At 42.0% G+C, this 19,088-nt stretch overlaps 1 long non-coding RNA gene across 5 annotated transcripts in view; it reads left to right on the forward strand.

Moving 5' to 3' along the window:
* The window catches only part of LOC106783078 (uncharacterized), a 259,582-nt gene that overhangs the window by 130,707 nt on the left and 109,787 nt on the right, over positions 1-19,088 (forward strand). The window contains exon 5 of one of the 5 annotated variants that reach the window (XR_011438192.1): positions 12,164-14,269. The exons of the other annotated variants lie outside the window; for them this stretch is intronic. This is a non-coding gene — a long non-coding RNA (uncharacterized lncRNA). Of the gene's footprint in view, positions 1-12,163; positions 14,270-19,088 lie in introns of those variants that run through there. 5 annotated transcript variants of the gene reach the window in all.

The following is a 19,088-nucleotide window of genomic DNA, read 5'->3' on the forward strand; positions in this document are numbered from 1 at the left end:
CAGTATGACCTGATCTTACCTAATTACGTACGCAATGGCCTTATTTCCAAACAAGATCATATTCGGAGACACTGGCAGTCAGGACTTGAACATATGAATTTTAGAAGGACACAACAACCTACAACAATGCTCCTTCAGAGTTTTTTGAGTTTTCTTTTAATAAGAATTGCAAGAGACACTTGGTTACAGGATGTGACCAAAGGAGGATAAATAGGATAACATCAATGAAACACTTTGCAAAGGGAGAAGCATAATGCAGACGACAGCTATTATTAAGGGAGAATGCTTTTATGTTTGCTTGGAGGATCCTGTCGAAAGGTCTGCATGGAGAACACTAAAGAAAACTCCTCAAGCCCCTCTTCCTCTAGTCATAGTTAGAAAGATGGGGATGGCTGTTGCATTTTTCCCCATAGGAAGTTGGTGTTGTAACGGAGCTGGTGTTGAACAAAGTCAGAGACATTCCCAGCACTCATGTCCCTTCCACTCAGAGGATTGATGCCTACATTTCCCCAAAGAAAATGAACTATGACAGCCCCTTAACTCAGCCTTTTGGTTGCTGGCATACAGTAAGCGCACAATAAATGCTTTCGGAATGCATGAATGAAGGTGAGAAAGTTATCTTTTATAGGATACAAGGAGACTATGGCAAGAAAAAGGGGGATTGCTCATCTGCTCCTTCTGATTTCCCAGGATGGTGAGGCTAAAGTCAGACAATTTACTAAAAGCACCGTGAAAACTGGTACGCCTTTGGCCAGTCCTGTCAATGCCTATTCCTAAGTCCTGAGGCTTGTCAGGAGAGCGGGCTCAGGGCTAGGTTAGTGAGAGAGCAGAGGAGACAAACCTAGAGTTTCCCCACCTGCTATTTTGGGGCAAAGACAGTCAAAACTCTGCACTTCCTATCTCAAAGAGAGCTGCAAAAGCTGGTTTTCTGTTACCTTTCACCGGCACAGGTCTTCAAGTTCAGTCTAGCCTTTTTAAGAGGAGAATTGGCTTCTCATATATTTTTCTAGTCTAACAAAGTCAACTGTAAATTAATAAAACCATAAGCCAAGGAAAATAAATTGCTTGTTTGTGGAAAAAAATTCAACCCATTTGCTTAAATGCCAATTAAATAAAAAAATTATATTCATGCAATCATGTGCTCTATAAAGGTTTCCATGAAAGCTTCTGATTAATTTCATGGAAAAATAGAAATATAGTCTATTTCAAACAAGTTATTAAATATCGCTATCTATTGATTACTGTAACTTGTAATGCTGTTGTAAGAATTCATTTCCAATGCATAGCCCTTTAAAAACAAAATTTTTTCTTGAGTCTGCATTGAGCCATTAGATCTCTCATACCTGTTTTCCAAATTACTTGAAAATTGGGATGGTTGCAAACAGACTGGTTGCAAAGAAAGGAGTATGGAATCAGTGGGAAATCTACTAATTGAACGGTGGAGAAAGAAACCATAGAAGTCAATGGTTAATGGTTTTGGGGAGTGAATTGGGGGTAAGGCTTTTGGTAGAAAAAGGGAAGAAGTTAATGGGGAAAAAAAAGGGATTAAAGAGTCAAGAGAAAGAACAGCATCTTGATGGAAGCCAGGAAGGGCGAGCTCAGGACTCAACTCAGGAAGGGAGAGTCTTAGAGCGAAGAAGGCACTCCTCTTCTTCTGAGTTGGGAGGAAGTGAAGGTAGATAAGGAGGGGATGGTGACAATTTTATCTTGTAAAAATTTAGAGGCCTCATCTTAATCTCATTTTATGGAGGAGGAAACTGAAGTCCAGGAAGGTGAAGTGACCTGTCCAAGATGACCTTACACAGGTGAGTCCCAGGTCCACTACCAGGTTCTCCTTCTTCACCACTCCACCCTATCTGCTCTCATCTCCACTTCCTTACAACCACACTTTTGTTTCCTTAGCACATTCAACAACTGCTTACTAGATCTGGTTGATGGCTGTGGAAAACAAAAAGGGTAGGAAAAAAATAATAAAGGCAAATTCAATTTAGATGAGAAACAATTTAGATGCTTAATTGGTTGGAAAAAAATCAAGAACAGGTGGTGCTCTTGTCTGCCTGGAATCTTCAAACAAGAGTCTGGTTGTTATCTGGTATTCAGAATGAAAAATGTAGAAGTCTTTGAGTATAAGATACATCATAGCATGCGAGGTGTGAGGATTATATGAAGAAATCCAATTTGGACTGGAGAGAACACTGACTTTTTAAGGAGTGGAGGGAGTTCCAATGGCACAGCTGATATTTACATGGACTCATATAGATTGTGTCAGTGGTAGTAGGCAAGTTTCCATGTAGTCACAAAATGATGGCCTGGGAGAATATGGCCACACGACCACTTTTCCAACTGAGCCACACCATTATTTGTACCACATTCTGCCAAAGGCAAGACATTCATAGTCCTACTTTTCTAACTTTCACTCTAAATCTAGTTATACTTCCTGTCAGTGCCCTCTAGTCAAAGACCCCCAGGAACACACCTGTATTTGAATAAGTGTGTTTCTTACTCATCCCAGAGAAGGAGAATGCACACCATGGGGACCATGGCATGTCGCAGTAAGCGGGTGTTAGAAATGACTTGTTATAGGACTTGAGTTTGGTTGGGTAATTTGGGGAGGATCCAAGGAGGCAGGGGTTCATTCTGTATTGGGTGATATCTGGGACAATTCTATGATTGGGTATCTTAGGAAATCTTATCTATAGGGACAGCAGCAAAGCTAAAGCTATAACTGGGAAAGAAGTAGCAGTCACTTATATTAGCTGGGCTTTTGGTATTTTGTGGTTTGGACGATGTTCATGCTTTGTGTTTACATGTGATTGCCGAATGGCCATGTTTTTTTGTCTTGTTCCATCATGGTCACAGAGAGGCCTTATCTGATATTGATTTTCTGTGAAATTGTTTACTTTCAACTAGAGAATGTCAAGGCCCAGCTAATAGTACTAAGTCAGCTCCTTGGGTGTCAGGGGCTGCTCTTCTCTTTCTCAGTATGAATTTAGTTAGAGAAAAAAGGCAAAGTTTCGAGATGTAATTTCCAAAATTGAGTGTGTGCATGTGTGTGTCCACTGATCTCCACGTCAGTACATGTGACTGAACGGTGTGTATTTGGGGTAGGTTTACTGAGAGCAGTGGAGGCTTTGAACTAACCACTCTCACTTTCTTACATAGACTCCCCTCCTTTTTGTTTCAACTGTAAGACCTGCTCTGTAAATTTTGGGTTAGTTCAGCTGTAGAAGGAGAATAAACAAATTAGCACCTGAAGACTGGACTTACCTCGTTAGCATGTTGCCTAAATCACCTTGCTAACCAGTCTCAGACTGTCCTGTAATCTCAGGATTCTCAGATCTTTGTGGTTTTTAACCGGTGCAGAAGGTTTGAATTTGAGAAGATGAATAAATAATTCTAAAGTACGATTTCATGCTTCCATATTTGCTGTGGTGGTGCCTAAAGCTTCTATTTATTAATTTGCAGTACTCTTCAAGGCATTTGTTAATGGTGACTTTAAGATTATGAAAAGCAGTAGGCATCAAAAATAAAGTCATTTTTCTTGTTCCCTGCCTCATGGACTGTCTTCCACAGTCCTGGAGTCACCCCTAAAAATTTGCGGGAGAAAACGTTGATTTGTGGCCTCTGTGTAGAAGCAATTGCACGTGGAGTTGTCAATTATCACTGTAAACAAAAAGCCTTTTAAGAAATTATCACATAGCTTCTGTTAAGTAACAAAATTTGGATTTATTCAATTTGGGCATCAGAAAATTAAGAGCTTCTTTGACTCTGTAAAATGTATTTGGTCTCATCCAGCAGAAAAATGACTCAGTAGAGAGAATATATCAGATATCAGGAAGCCTGGGTCTCAGTCCTTGTTCTGCCTCTAACTAGGGGACTATGCATACATTACATGATTTTTCTGGGTTTTAGTTTCCTTGGCTAAAATGGCCATACTACTGCTTGCTTTTCCTTCCTCAGAGTCACTAGGCCAAGAGAGATCATATTTATTAATGAGAAAAAAGTGCTGCTTTAAATTCCATGTGCCTCTAGAGAAGTGGAGCCCCTTAAAGAAAATGTGGCAACCTGCTAATGGTTCTTTCCTATTGGAGAGCACTTTGATGGGTTTTGGAAATACAAAAGTGAATTTGGCATAGTTTTGGAATAGAGAATGTAGAGAGCCAAATTGCTCTGCATAAGCTGGATATGAACATAAAATTGGACAGTTTAGGGGCAATCAGGAAGAGAAGTGGTGTAGAGGGAGAAATGGCAGGAAAGGGGAAAAAGAAATAATTAGCAAGAAGGCAAGAGGTGGGGCCGGCCTGGTGGTGCAATGGTTAAGTTCGCACGTTCCGATTCTCGGCGGCCTGTGGTTCGCCGGTTCTGATCCCAGGTACAGACATGGCACTGCTTGGCAAAAGCCATGCTGTAGTAGGTGTCCCACGTATGAAGTAGAGGAAGATGGGCATGGATGTTAGCTCAGGGCCAGTCTTCCTCAGCAAAAATAGGAGGATTGGCAGTAGTTAGCTCAGGGCTAATCTTCCTCAAAAAAAAAAAAAAAAAAAAAAGGCAAGAGGTCCAGAGATATACTGGAAGAGGGTGCCTGATAGAATTTTCAAGAATAGTGATGTGTAATATGTACTTTAAATTTGTCTGTTTGCAGTGCAGCAATATAATCCTCCACTTATGACCTTCAGTAAAAGTTTTTCAAAACACAAAAGCTTTGTATACACCTTGCTTGAAATGAAGGTGGGAGGAGGCTGGGTTGGGGACAATCTAGGAGAAAGAAAAAACAGCTAAAAAGTGCAAAACAGAGAACAAAAATTCAGTAGAGGCAGAATACTTGAAATAGAAATGACCATAGAACATAAGTTCCCCAGGAACATAAAGAGGTCTTGAGCAGGCGTTCCAGAGAGTAAGGGACAGAGGTTGAGCCAATTTTATAGACCTCAAGGGACAGGATGACTGAAAATGATATGTGGGTAAGGAATATAAAAGACTTGGGGAAAAAACCAAAGCAATAACAACATAAGTTGTTACCATGACTTGAGGAGTTAGGGCAAATATCTAGATAATTCAAACCAAACTAAATTATAAAATCCAAACCCTGTTGCTCCTAATAAGTAGCTAATTTAGAAAAAAGTTTAGTTCTCAACTTTCTTTCTTAATACTCCCAGTCAAGACACAATTTTGCAGGACCTATAAGGAAGGTGAACATGTACCCCCTTTTTTTGGTGTCAAAAAAGACGACTAATTTGAAGTGATTCTCTGATATTCATGACTATGAGGACAGATTCAAAGTTTTCAAACTCAGTTTTCAGTGTTTTCTATTTGCTGTTGGCTACAAACTGGACTGACGTTTTAAACCTGAGGTCACAGTTGGAGCTGGTTTGCATATCCAACCTGGAGAATTTTGAGCTCCCCAAGTCTTCTCTTGAAGCTTGAGTGGCATATATTCTCTAGTGCTTGAGCGAGGGGGAGAGAGAGGAAAAGAGAGGGGACATTTGTTTCATCCTTCTTCCCTTGAACACTGCCTGAAACAGGTAAAGCTCTCTCCGTAGTCACCTCTATCCTTGCTACTCAAAGTGTTGTCTGAGGACCAGCAGCATCAGCGCCACCTGGGAGCTTGTTAGAAATGCAGAATCTCAGACCCCGTGTGAAACCCTCTGAATTGGAAGCTGCATTGCAACGAGATCGCAGGGAGAGGTTTGAATGCTCATTAATGTTTAAGAAGCACACATCTAGGAAGTGTTACACAAATCTGCTTTTAGGTGATATGAAAGCCAGCCTGTGAAAAAGGGAAAGGATGTCACTGCTGTATTTGTGTGAATTATGTCTCTTAGGGACAGAGAAAGGACAGTAGGGACTTGGCCACCCCTGGGGCCCTGTAACAGCTTACAAAAAGGCCAGGTTAGTTTCTCAACATGCTCCTCACTGAAAAAAGACTTGCAACTGCTTACCAGGCAACCGGGAAAGCAGGGGTAGCTGATATTCCCATTACTCTGAACAGGATTTTAAAATGGACAGAGATTTTGGGAAGCAATCTAGCTGTTATGTTCCTAGAGAAGGGCTGAGAAAAAAAAGAGTAACATTGTTCTGAGGTCAAAAAAAGTGTCTTCTATTTCCTTTGTATCGTCTTAAAACTCCTGGTGGAGCAGGACCCTCGCAAAATGAGCACTCAGATGTTATTAACAGTGATTTGGACCACAGTGGTAATATTTTTAATGTAGCTCATTCCAACGAAATGTTCTGCTTCCCATGTTACCTTTTATATACCCAGCAACCAAAAATGTACACTGCTGAGTGTACAGAATATTGTGCTCTAGCTAAGTGTGATTAAATATTGATTTCTGAGCCCCGCAAACATTTAGCGATGCAGAAGCTCTTGGGCACTGGATCATTACGGACGGTGGGGCTGACATTGGCAGAATTCCAACAGTCACAACGTGTGGAAAAATTTTAGAGTGGCTTTAAGGCCCAGGCTATGCATTTGACCCTTGTGTGTGGCCCTGATCTGTGCCCTGGTCCACTGATTGTCCTTCTCACTGTCTTTGCAGACGTGTGCTTTTGGTCATCAAGGGGACTAGGTAGAGAGAAGAGATGTTTAGCGCAAACTCATCCTGACTGCTGGAAAAAAACAATTCAGACATGTAGGTGATGAGCTTACAGTGCAGAAGAGTACATATTGCTCTTTTATATTCTTATTGTATATAGTGTTGCTCTTTTTTATTTGCTGTGGGAGTTGCTATCAAAGAACTGTGAAAAAATATCTATTTAAAGCTCAGATATATGGTGTTGAGAATAAGAAGGGCTAATCTATACACAAGTTGTGGAAGATTAAAGCTGGTTATAAAGTTTTTACATTCTTCACTCGAGACCTGGGGTCTATATGCCCTCTCCTCGAATCTGGGCAGGCTCTGTGACTGCTTTGATCAACAGAATATGGCAGAAGTGATATTTGCCACTTTCTGGACCCAGACTTCCTGTCTCTTGGAACTCAGCCGCCATACTGTGAGAAACTGAAGTCTCATAGAGAGGCTAGATGTAGGCATTCCAGTAAACAGTCCTAGCTTAGCTGCCAGCTAGTGGCTAGTGTTAACCAGCCATGTCAGTGTGCCATCTTGGATGCCCAGTCCAGTTGAGCCTTCAGATGATTCCAGCCACTATCAGACCACATCTGTGTAAGAGACCCAAGGGAGAACCAGCCAGCTGAGCCAGGCAACTCACAAAAGGATGAGAGAGAACAATAAATTGTTTTAAGCCACTGCATTTTTAAGTGGTTTGTTTACAGCAATAGATAAGTAGAACACAAGTTACTCTACTTATTTATAGTAGGAATCCTCTCTAAAGCTATGCGAATCCATTTTCCCTCTTTCAGACATGATCCCAAGCTTTACATGTAAAGAACTTCCTGTTGCCTAGTGCTAACACTTGGCCCACCTAAGCTTGCAACATCATACCTTCTAAAGTTTAAACTTTGAAAGGTGCCTTCTCATTGAGAAAAGCCTGTGCTTTCTTTATTGAATTGTCACGGAGGCCATCACAAGTGATGAGGCCATCAGGTGTTCCTGGCTTTGTTCTCAAATCCAAATCCCAAAGTAGCATTATGCACACTCATGATTCCATGTAGCCGGTTCCTCCAGATGAGAGCAGTTCTGGAGGGAGTCCACCAGAGCACCAAATAGTGCCCACGAATTTCCTGTTATCACCTCTTCATCTGCTAAATGGAAGCTCCCAAAGGACTATGACTATGTCAAAGTCAATACTTTATTTTGGTCTCCCTTCCTATGTCTTATCTGTAGGAAATTGTGCCAGTTCGTGAGTGATGCACACTGGGAGCTGGGATGCTTATGAAGTTGTGGTACAAACTTCCAGAGGCAAATACCAGTCTCCATGCGTGCTCTGTTCTAGCTCAGGATTCTCAACCCTGGCTGCACACTACAATCACCTGAGGAGCGTTCAAAAAAGCAAAACTGTTCATGCCTGGGTCTCACCCTAGGTTAATTAAATCAAAATATCTGGGGGTGGGGTGCCAGCATCAATAGTTTAAAAATTCTCCCCAGTGATTCGCAGACGCAGAGAAGGTTGAGAAGCGCATCCAGCCCAGTGATTCACTTGGTCTCTTGTTTGTGGTGGAGAGAATACTGTCCTTCCCAGTAGTGTATCTGTATGTCCAAATCTTACCTATTCTTTAAGGCCCAGCTCAAATATTATTTTCTTCATGAAGCTACTTGGTCCCACATTAGCATGTTTTCCTCTTCTTCTTTTGAATTAGTGGTATTTTATTTTTAACTGTGTTTTCTACCTAATGTATACTTTATCATCTCTTTTCCTCCTCCTTACACTCATGATACGTCTTTGACATATATATACACACACAGTGGGAGCTCAATAAATATTTACTAAATGAAGACATGAATGGATGTTGGGAAAGCCATCCTGATTTGTCATCACTTTCCCTTCAACACCAAATATGCTTTTGTGTGGAAGGAGGTGGAGGTGCCTATGTATGGCTTCAGTCTTCGCTTTTCAATTAGAATCTCCTTATAGCCATCTGTCACCGTCCCCAACCATGGCAAAGCTGAGCTGCCATTGCTATTGAATCTCTGTCTCTGGTTGTTCCCTGTCCCCGTCTCTCCTCTTCTTATTATTCAGCTAAGTTTTTCCTTTCCTATTTAAATACCTACTTTCCACTCTCACAGGCACGGGTAGTCATCAGAGGAAAGATGGATGCTCCACAGTGTGCTGTGGAACGGAAACCTTTTGAAAGTACCAACACTGATAAGGCTGCTGGCTTATCTCCCCACTGGCAAAGGACTAGCTATTTACTGAACTAAAATGATAAATATTCCAAGAGCGAGCTCTGAAGTCACCAAGCCCCACAGTACTCTTTGCAGAGCCTCTGTGGTACTATGCTGATGAAACTGCCAGATGTAAATCTCAGCCAGCAAAAGAGCCAATAGATGATTGTTTTGGGTTTTAGGGCCTCTGCTGAAATGTTACTGATTTTCAAGTTTCCAATAATAAAACTGACTTTGAAGAGATGTACCAGTGTGCTCCTCTTTCGTTTTTTGTATGTAGCATTTTTTCACACCCTGCTATTTACTCACTCACTACTAATTTTGCTCTGAAACACAAAAGTCATCTTATTTCTTCCTTTAGAATTCAGAATTTTAAGAGGTTACTAGAGAAGGCCTCAGATTTGCCTGTAATCAAAGAGATCCTCTTGGAAGTTCAGACTTTTCTTAGCTCTAATTCGAGAGGGAGTTATGATTCTGTGATGGACTCATGACATTTCTTATTGGGGATATAAAGGTCAGATTTTAATGCCTTCTTGTGATATATGCATCTGGCTCAAGATCAGGCTGTCTTGAATGATGGAATTTAATTGTAATTTAGTGAAGGGGTAAGAGATGAGAAATTATGGCTTTGCTGCAAAGCCTGAGCTGTGCGCCGATCCCTCTGCACCCTGCGTGAGGGTTTGGGGGTTAGAGCTGCCACTTCAAGAAGCCTTTCAGGGACACTGTGATGATGCTCCAGGAGTGAAAGCAAAAGCTCACCTTGGCTCATGTTCCAGAGATTACCTGACATCTTGCCTTGAAAAAAGAAAGACAACTGCCAAGGTATCAATCCTTGTCTTTTGAACATTCTGGAAATTCACATGGATATGTACCTATTACCTCCCATTTGTCCATCTGCCTCAGAATTCTTACATTGTCACCTCCTTTTTTCCCCAATAAGAAGTCTTGCGTACATAAAGATCCTTACCCACTTCCTTCCTTTTTTGTGTAAGCATTGCTTAAGATCAAATTAACTGAATGAGAGTTCTCCCTTCCCAACCTAGGAAAATCGCTTCTCTCTCTTCTGTTTTACATGAATCAAAGAATTGATCCAACTAGCAATTATGAGTTAGTCATACATTTATTAAGAAAAGAAATGTGATGTGGTAGAAAAAGCACTGGGACTGGATTTAAGCCCTCAATCCTTATTAGCACTTAGACTCTCTGAACTTCAGTTTCCTCGTCTGTAAATTACCTGTTAGCTTTGATTTTCTTACCTAATAAATTGCTTTGAGGCTCAATTTCTTATTTAGCACATTGCTTTGAGGCTTAAATAAAACTATAGTCTCTTTGGAATGGTTCTATTTTCTCACGTTCTCAGGTGTGCTAATCCACCATTTGGGGTCCCTGACAATGCCGTCTTCTAATTAATCCTTTTCTCATGTGGTTTTAATTTTTGCTTGTGGACTCATTCTCAGCTGGGATTATTTTTCGTCTGTGTGAGTCCTATGTGCCCTGGTTTGTGGGACTATATTTACAGAGCGGTTTCATATTTGCCAGGGCTGGGGGATCCCAAGGATTTCACTTGTCCAGGATGAATTTTCACCGTAATTTGTCAGTTTGAGATTCCAGCACCATGTGGATAGTATTCATTCGGACTCCCTATCTACATGTGGCACAGACTGGGGCCTGGGGGCCCACCAGACCTGACACTTCTTTGCTTCTTCCCTGGCCCTTTTGGGAAGTTTTCCCATTCCCCTTACACAAAGGGGACAGAGCTTATGTAGGAATCTAAGTTCTAGCATCACACTTCCTATGGGTCCAAGGCCTCATCTCGGATTTTCATGGGGATTTTATGACTCTAGTCCCTCCTGTTAGGGCCTGCAACCAAGTGTGCTATCCCCCAGGATTCTGCTGCATTTGCTCATGTGCTGTGAGTTCCTTTGTGGGTTTTTTGTAACTGGAAATTTCCCTTTCTGTCTTTTGGGTCTGGCTTTTTTTTTTTTTTTAAATAATTGTAGTTTATCCAGCATCCCTGTTTTGTAAAGGGAAGGAGGATCTTAACTCGACTCACAACATTTCTGGAACTAAAAATCAAATGCATATTCTTTATGAGCATTGTTCCTTGGTTAACACTATTTTACTTCATAAAGACACTGTTGCTCACTGGCAGAAGCGTTGCTTCTTAGACGCTGATGTGCGTAGGAATCCCATGGGATCTGGTTAAAAATGCAGATTCTGACTCCTATAGGTCTGGGGTTGGAGGAGATTCTGCATTTCTAACAAGCTCCAGGTGACGCTGATGCTCCTGACCACGCTCTGAGTAGTGAGGGTTTGAGAGAGACCAGTAATAACTTCTTCCCAGTTGCTAATTTATCAGTTGCTGGAATTCATCTGGTGTAGGTGCCTGATAAAATCTCCACTCATCTGGTTGCTCTTGCTAATGAAACTTTGGGCTGAAAACAGTTTGAAAATTGTAAAGAGCTATAAAATATTTCCCCATTTGGAAAAAAAATCCATAAATTCAAATGGAATTAAATATGATTGCCCTTTAATACCCTTGAACATATCTAGAAGCCCCCATTAGCTTTTCTAAAGCTCGCTTCTATGTCCTCATTTTCCTTTTATTAAACCTATTTTTCCTTGAGCTGAAATTCTGGGCAAATTAATAAAAGAATTAACTTTCCAATTCAATTTAAGTTTTCTTTGTTTAATTACTTATATTATTAATATTAATATTGATTTCTTTTTTTGTTGTAATTACATTGTATTATTTTGTAGACTTTAGCCTGGGCGATTATTCATTATGGTTAATATCAATCCTGGAGAATGGAGTATTTGAGTTCCAAACAATTGATATATCAGGCACATCTTCAGAATATGAAATTATTTGTATGATCAAAGATTCAAGTGAAGTTAGAAGATTTTATTGCCCTTTGTAGGATGGCAAGCATTTTCCAAAGTTTCTCCTGTACCCCAAATTGTAGAAAAGCAACTCAAAGGTTGATTGGCATCCTGGCAGATCTAACTTTGGCTATTTACATCTTAATGCCATGGATTAAAATGGGTGTGACCTTCAGAATTAACCAGGGGCACAGAGTAGGGTGTGAGGCATGTTGGCTCCCCTTACGTGGCTTATAGAATGCTGGAGGTGACCTTACAACTGTGGGGCCTGGTGGGAGGTGACGTGGTGAGAGGTGACAGGGAAGAAAGGCGAGGCCCTTGGCCCGGTGCCTGACTCTATGACGCCTCTGCCATCGTGTTACCGGCACTACCAGGACAAGGCAGAGCGCTTCTCAGATCTCTGTTACCTCGTCAACGGCACGAGGGGTTGGGCTAGGCCATCTTTCCTTTCTTCCATCTGTGCACCTCCCATCATTTACACCCCTGTGTTCTATCTGCAGACTGGTGACCCACATGACGGGGAGAAAACAGGTATTATAACTTTGAAGAACTTGATCAGAGGGGCTGTGGAACAGGAGCAGTGAAGAAATCTGTGGGGAAAAACAGACCCATGTTCTGTTTCACACAGGAAGAAAAAGTTAGAGGCTTGTGTGACCTAAATTGACTTTTTTAGTTCGAGAGAGGGTGTAGTGGGTTGAGTGGTGGTCTGCGCAAAAGGAACGTCCACCTGGAACCTGTGGATATGACCTTATTTGGAAGAAGGGTCTTGGCAAGTGTAATTAAGGGTCTCGAGATGAGATCATATTGGATTAGACCCTAGAACCATTGACAACGGTCCTTATAAGAAAAGGCGGGAAGAAGACACAGAGGGGAGAAGGTCGTGTGAAGACCCAAGCAGAGCCTGGAGGGAGGCAGCTACAAGTGAGGAACACCAAGACTTGCCAGCAGCCGTCAGAAGCTGGAAGAGGGGCAGGGAACAGATCTTCCCTCAGGGCCTCCAGAAGGAACCAGCCCTGCTGACGTCTTGATTTCAGACTTCTGGCCTCCAGAACTGGGAGAGAATACATTTCAGTTGCTTTAAGCCACCCAGTCTGTGGTAATTTGTTACAGCAGCCACAGGAAACTAATACCAAGGGTATAGCAGCACTAATATTTACTGAGTGTTCTAAATAAGTTTTACATTCACTATTTTTTTCTGCATGATCATTTTATAAAGTAGGTACTATCATTACTGTCATTTTACATGTTAGGAAACTCAGGCTCAGAGAGGTTAAGTAACTGACCTGAGATCACACAGCTAATAAATAGTGAAACTGGAATTCAAACCCAGAGACCATTTTTTTTTTTTTAACCTCTAAGGTCTGCCTCCTCTCTGTCAGTAACATGGTGGTTATGGAGCCTGCTTGCGGTATTTTCTTCACTGGCCAGTAGGACTGGCACCTTGTTTTCCATCACAGCTGACAGTGCCCACTGTTTTAAGGCTGTGGTGACAGGGCCCCTTGAAAATCCAACAGAGTAGAACATACAGCTTGCTGTCTTAAAGTGAGTAAATCTACCTAAAAGGCAATTTAAATCAGAAGGCTGTCGTCTCCCAGGTTGCAGAAGTGTAGGAGATGTGAGAAGCCTCCCTCCCTGTGAGAAGGCGATGCAGCGCCTCCGAGGGCATCCTTGGGCAGAACTTCGCCCTTCCGTTTGGCCCTTTTCCAGGAAGTGAGTGCTGGGAGAAGAAAGTGGAAAATGTGAAAGTGCAATTCAGTTCCTGAAGGGACAGGGCTTTATTTTTTAAAATAAATACTGGGAAAACCCTTAAAACTCTAACTCGCAAAAAGGAAAACCATTAAAAGCATTTTAAAAAACAAACTATATGTTCCTAGCAGAATCCTGGAGCACGCAGCCCAGAGAAAGACACAGGGGTCCTGAAGCCCCTTTAAGATGCCCTTCCTTGTCTGAGGGAGTGGGCTTCCAGGGGCCTCTTCAGTCCGGCAAAGTTTCCAGAGAGCAAGGGTCACTTGAATGTCGGCAGCCCCTTCTGCTTTCATGGCCACATCTAGATGGGGTGTGTGTGTGTGTCAAAACCCAGGCAGATTTTTTAACTATGTCACTGCCTTATTGGGAGGGGGAAGGAGAGATGGACTTTCCAACTTGTATGCTGGCATTCACTTAGTTTCAAACCTTCTGTCAAATTTTTGGAAGGATGAAGCTGGTTTCTCGAAGTTGGTACTTGGGTCTCTTGCTTTGTGTTTGAAAGTGCAAGATTGACTGCCAGGGGACATCTATGCTTGGTCAGGACTCAGCTGTGGCTTGAGGACTTTATATTTGAATGCTCTTGGAGGAAATGGAACCTCCATAATAATAAGGAGCATTTGTAAAGCACTTTAGAGTTTATAATTGCATTTGTTTCCATTACCTCATTTAATTTTCACAGTGACCCTGTGATGTAACTATTATCTCGGTGTAACAGATCTGAAGATCAAGACTTAGAAAGAGAAAGAAGTGCGACCAATCTGCTTCCACTGGAAACATTATTAAATGAGATTGTATGTGTAAAGCATAAAGAATGTAGCCTGGCGTGTAATAAGCACCCATTAAATGCAGCCTCACCCTCATCCTACTTATTATTGCTGTTTGTTAGTTACAACCTGATAGCATTGCCACTGCAGGCCAGACTGCTGACCCACTCTGCCAACTTTTTCTCAAACGGGAGGATGCCATTTCCTACTTCACCATATATTTTTAGGGGTTTTTTCTATTTCTTTTTTTAAGTTAAGATAGCCAGCTAACAAGTAGAACCAACAGATCATGAGAGCAATCTGGATGCAACATGTCATTCCGTGGATCGCCATTTTGATGGGGGTGATCTGGCTGGACAGCTCATATATGTAGCTCAAAAAGGATGGTTCTTTCAGATAGAGGACTGAGGTCAAGTGGAGTCAACAGTGGAAACCTTCTGGTAAGGCAGTAAGATTACCAACGAACATAGGGCATTTGAGGAGCTTGCAGAGAGAAGATTTTCCTGGATGTGCAAGGGGCACACAGGTAAATCCCTTCATCCCTTCAGAGGAGGAAGAATTTACACATGCCAGCCTGGTTTGCAGGCTGTGTTGGGGGGCGGGTATGGTTCCTTGGATTTGGGCTTGAGCATGAGCACAGACTCTTTGCTCCTTGCCCACGATAAAGAGAGAAGCTGGCACGGAGGATGTCTTCCCTCAGACCTTCCCACACAAACAGTTCTTGTGTTTTCAGCTGTTAACCGAGAGGACAGGAATCCCCATGCCCCTGGGCTGTTGAGCAGAAGGCTCAGTCTATCCTACAGGCATCTGTGAAGAGTTGGGCTGGGATGCGGAGGTTGTGGAGAGAACACCCGCTCTGATGGACTCACTTAGGATAACAAACCTGGTGATTGCGGACTGGGTGTCCTCACTGCCCACAGAGTAGGCGCCATTTGCAGAGTCTTCAGAAAATGTAAGAACAGAGAAAAAGATGAAGTTAAAATTTGGCCCACCTGGAGAAAGAAACCAAAAGCTAGTCTCTGAAGGGGTATTGAGTGAGATTGCCTATCCAAGTCAGATGGAAGGAATTTTTTGTTTGATTTAGCTGACCCACACAGTGTGCAGAGTGAAACCTCATGGTTAATAACGTACCAGTGATGTAGGGCCAACTAAAGTGACTGAATTTCCAACCTTAAATAATTAGCCAGTCGATGTTTGAAGGGCTATGTGTACAGCATTGAACTCTAGGCACTGGTTCCATGTTGCAGAGATCGAGCTTCATGGGCAAAAGCCCTCCAGTGTGTAGGAGGCAGCCTGTACTGGTGGAGACAGCCAGACCTGAGGTGAAGGGTAACTTTGGCAAATTCCATCAATTCTATGAGTCTGAGATTCCCAAATATATAAAACAACAGCATGGTCTTAAAGGCTCCCTAATAGTTTTGATTCCTAATCCTAATTCCATTTAATGGGTACCTTATTAAATTCTCCCATAACACGTGAAACTCTAGCCATGTGATGACAGTGTAACAGCCACCGTGGCCCTGAGGTTGGTGATGGCTCACAGCCTCCTGATTTGGGTGCAGTTTGAAGGAAGCCATAGATCAACCCTGTAGGGACGGGGTAGCTTCAGGAAGACTAACATTTGTTTCGGTAGCCAGGGGCTGCCCCCGACCTCATCAGCCACTCGGCAAGGGTGTGCGAGGGTCACCGAAGAGAACTTGCGAGTGTACAAATGACTCAGGTTAAAATGGAACAAGGAGGAGGGAAAGAATGGGACTGGGCATCAGGAGACCGAGGAGGCTTGTCCACTAGGTGTATGACCTTGAAGAGGTCTCTTACACTCTTCCTTAGCTGTAAACGAGGAATTTGGTTGAGATGGTCTATGAGGTTCTTTCAGCTCTAAACATTTTATAATTATAAATCCCTCACCACACCTGGAAAAGAGCTCAGAACACATGTCCCAGGGATGGTGGGTCACCAGTGTTGCCCTCATGCAGGTATGAGTACATACCTGTACATACAGCATGAGTACTTGTGCCTGGAGCTTCTTGGAGAGAGAAGACCCAAGGTCAGGAGTCATAGGAGTCACAGGTGATGTCGGTAAGAGTAGGAAGCAAAACTTACAGCTCCTAAATTATTAGTCTGTGTCTTCAACTCTGAGATATATTAACCCGGATCAGCAGAAACAGAAAAGCTCCTAAGAAATGAGAGACTTCTATCTCTATTAGATTACTAGTCGACAATATATACATGCATGTCTTGACAACAGTTATTTACCTAGAAACAGCCAAGGTTTCATTCAACATTACTGTGGAAAATAGTGCCAATTCCTAGTGTTCTACACAAGCAAATGAAGAGAAAAAATGGCCATTGTTTATACCAATACACATGGAAACTGATATTTTCTTAGAAGAGACAGGATATTTTAGGGTATAATGGTGGAAATGGTGGTGAGGATAGCGGAGGGGGTGGTGTTTTCTTAGAGAAAACAGAAGAATCCAGCTCTTTATGTTTCTGATGCTTTTCACAGATGTGACCTATTGGTTTCAACATCAGATGGTCATATGTCGGTTTGATTTATAGAGTGGCTAATTCTGAGGATGGGGAAATCAGGACGGAAATTTTGGAATATCAATCATAATCTTCATCTGCTTCCTTGTCTGGTATGGCTATAATTTGTGGGCTCTACATGTAAATTAGACATTTTCTTCTTCAACAAGGAAACTAGAAAAGTAGTGTGTGTGTGTGTGTGTGTGTGTTGTTAAACAGCATCCACATCTGCTTTAAGGAGAAATGATAAAGAGTTTTAACTTTCTCTCTTATAAATGGGGTCAATCTTTATTCTCAGTCATTCATACACAGCTTTTGTTTAGTCTAGAGGTTTGTCTCAATGTTTGAAAGAATAATCAAATCTAATCGACAAATTTAGACCTTGCTTTGATATTTTGCATTCTTCCTTTGTGTTTGGGAGTGAGAGGAGGTGCTGGGGCAGGTAGGCAAAGAGCAACCATTGTGAGATGATGGGAAAGAATGTGGGAGAGCCTGAGCCTAGATGCTCCTCCCCCCTCTTCTGACCCACAAATCAAGAATGGGCTTGGACGTGACGTGACCACAGGCAGCCAAGGCTCCCTGAGGAGATACTTCTTGGTGGAAGGGACTGAGAGCAGATCTTGTAAGTTTTGGGCCCCTGTGGCTAAATTTTAGCAAAGATCCCACCTCCTTTATTTGTAATTATAAATAATCTGCCTGAAATTCACCATAATGGGGGAGATCATTTAAAATTTGGGTTACTCGGATTGTCTTTTCCAGTGTCTTCAGTTGAACGAAAAAAATCCATGTTTGTATAATGCTGTTCAACTTTTGATGTGGCTTTCTTTTTCAAACTATCACTCTGTGGGTCACTTTGGAAGGTTAGAAAACAGCCTGATTGAGAGGAAAGAGGCCATGAGGCTGACTCAGAAGACTTGGGGTGGAGTCTTTCCTTATTATGTGACATTAACCATTCACTGAGTCTTAATGGCCCCTCTTACTTCATCTGTGAGATGAGGATAAAATAATACTTACCTACTTTGGAGGATATTGTGAGTTGGGAATGTGTCATGCAACAACAGATGCTGGAAGAATCATATCTCGGTTCCCTTTGAGAGTTGTTTTTCTTTCCTTCTCAGTGGGGCTGTGGAATGGCAGAGAATGACCTGAGAAATCCAGTGTGTAAAGCTTTCTGCAGGGGGTCATAATGGGGTAGATTCTTTACTAGTTTTGCCTATAGTTTAAACTCATCTACCACGTCTCCTCTTGCTGCCCTAGACCAGGGCCTTTTCCCAGGGACAGCTGAGAGCATCTAATGGCCTGGGCATCGGCTGGCTGGGGAATTCAGTTTGTAGCTCTCATTTTCCAGTGTGGTGACAGTGGGTTTGCAGTGGGTCTTAAAGTTAAATAGATCAGAATGAGACCAACTCAGGATGTCTAGCCACTAGGAGTGTTCCCTCTCTAGTTCTGTAAGTTTAAAGAGTACAGATCACCCTACAATCCTCTTTCAGGAAAATGTCCATGTTTTTCACAGCTTCATGTTTTCTTAGCACTCCTAAGTTACATGCATTGAACATTAGGCAGCGGCTAAGATCATAAGCTTTGATTCAGCAGCCTACTTTCAAATTCTGTCTCCTTTAATTTAAGCTGAGTGACCTGTAATTCACATAGCTCTTTGAGCTTGGATTTCCTCATCTGCAAAATGAAGATAATAACAGCACTTACTGAATAGGTTAAAAATGAGATAATTTGTGTAAAATGCCTAGCATGGTGCTTGGAATCCAGTAAGATCTCACTAGAGTTAGATATTATTGTTCAGTCTAGATGAAATTAGTGTTTGCTGAGGGTTGAGCTGCAATCTTTGACAGATTGGGTGAGATCAGGGTTTGGTAAACTATGGCTGGCAGGCCAAATCTGGCCCAGTTCCTGTTTTTGTAAATAAAGTTTTATTGGTACACAGTTACACCCATTTGTTTATATGGTGTCTCTGTTGCCTTTGCACTACAGTATCAGAATTGAGACAGAGACCATGTGGTATGCTAGCCTAACATATTGAGTATTTGGCCCTTTACAGAAAAATTTTGCCAATCCCTGTACTAGACTATTGACTCAGTTGAGTTCTAATTCCCCTTCTGTGGCTGACTTGCCTGATCTTTGATATATTATTTAATTGCTTTGTTTTCCTCATATTTAAGAGGAATGGTCAAAGAGACCTAGTTGGATATTTGGCACATGTTACCCCCCAGAAGTGAAATGATACGTTGTTACCGTCATTGCTAACTGATCAGGCAGGCCAAATATGGCGTATGTAATCATGCCTCTGGGAATGTGACTCTGGGTGATTGAGCATGTTCTAACATGCCTTTCATGAGGCTCAAGGAAGCCTTCATTACAAATTTCCTGCTTG

Source organism: Equus caballus, chromosome 4, assembly GCF_041296265.1.
Source record: "Equus caballus isolate H_3958 breed thoroughbred chromosome 4, TB-T2T, whole genome shotgun sequence".
Lineage (NCBI taxonomy): Eukaryota > Metazoa > Chordata > Mammalia > Perissodactyla > Equidae > Equus > Equus caballus.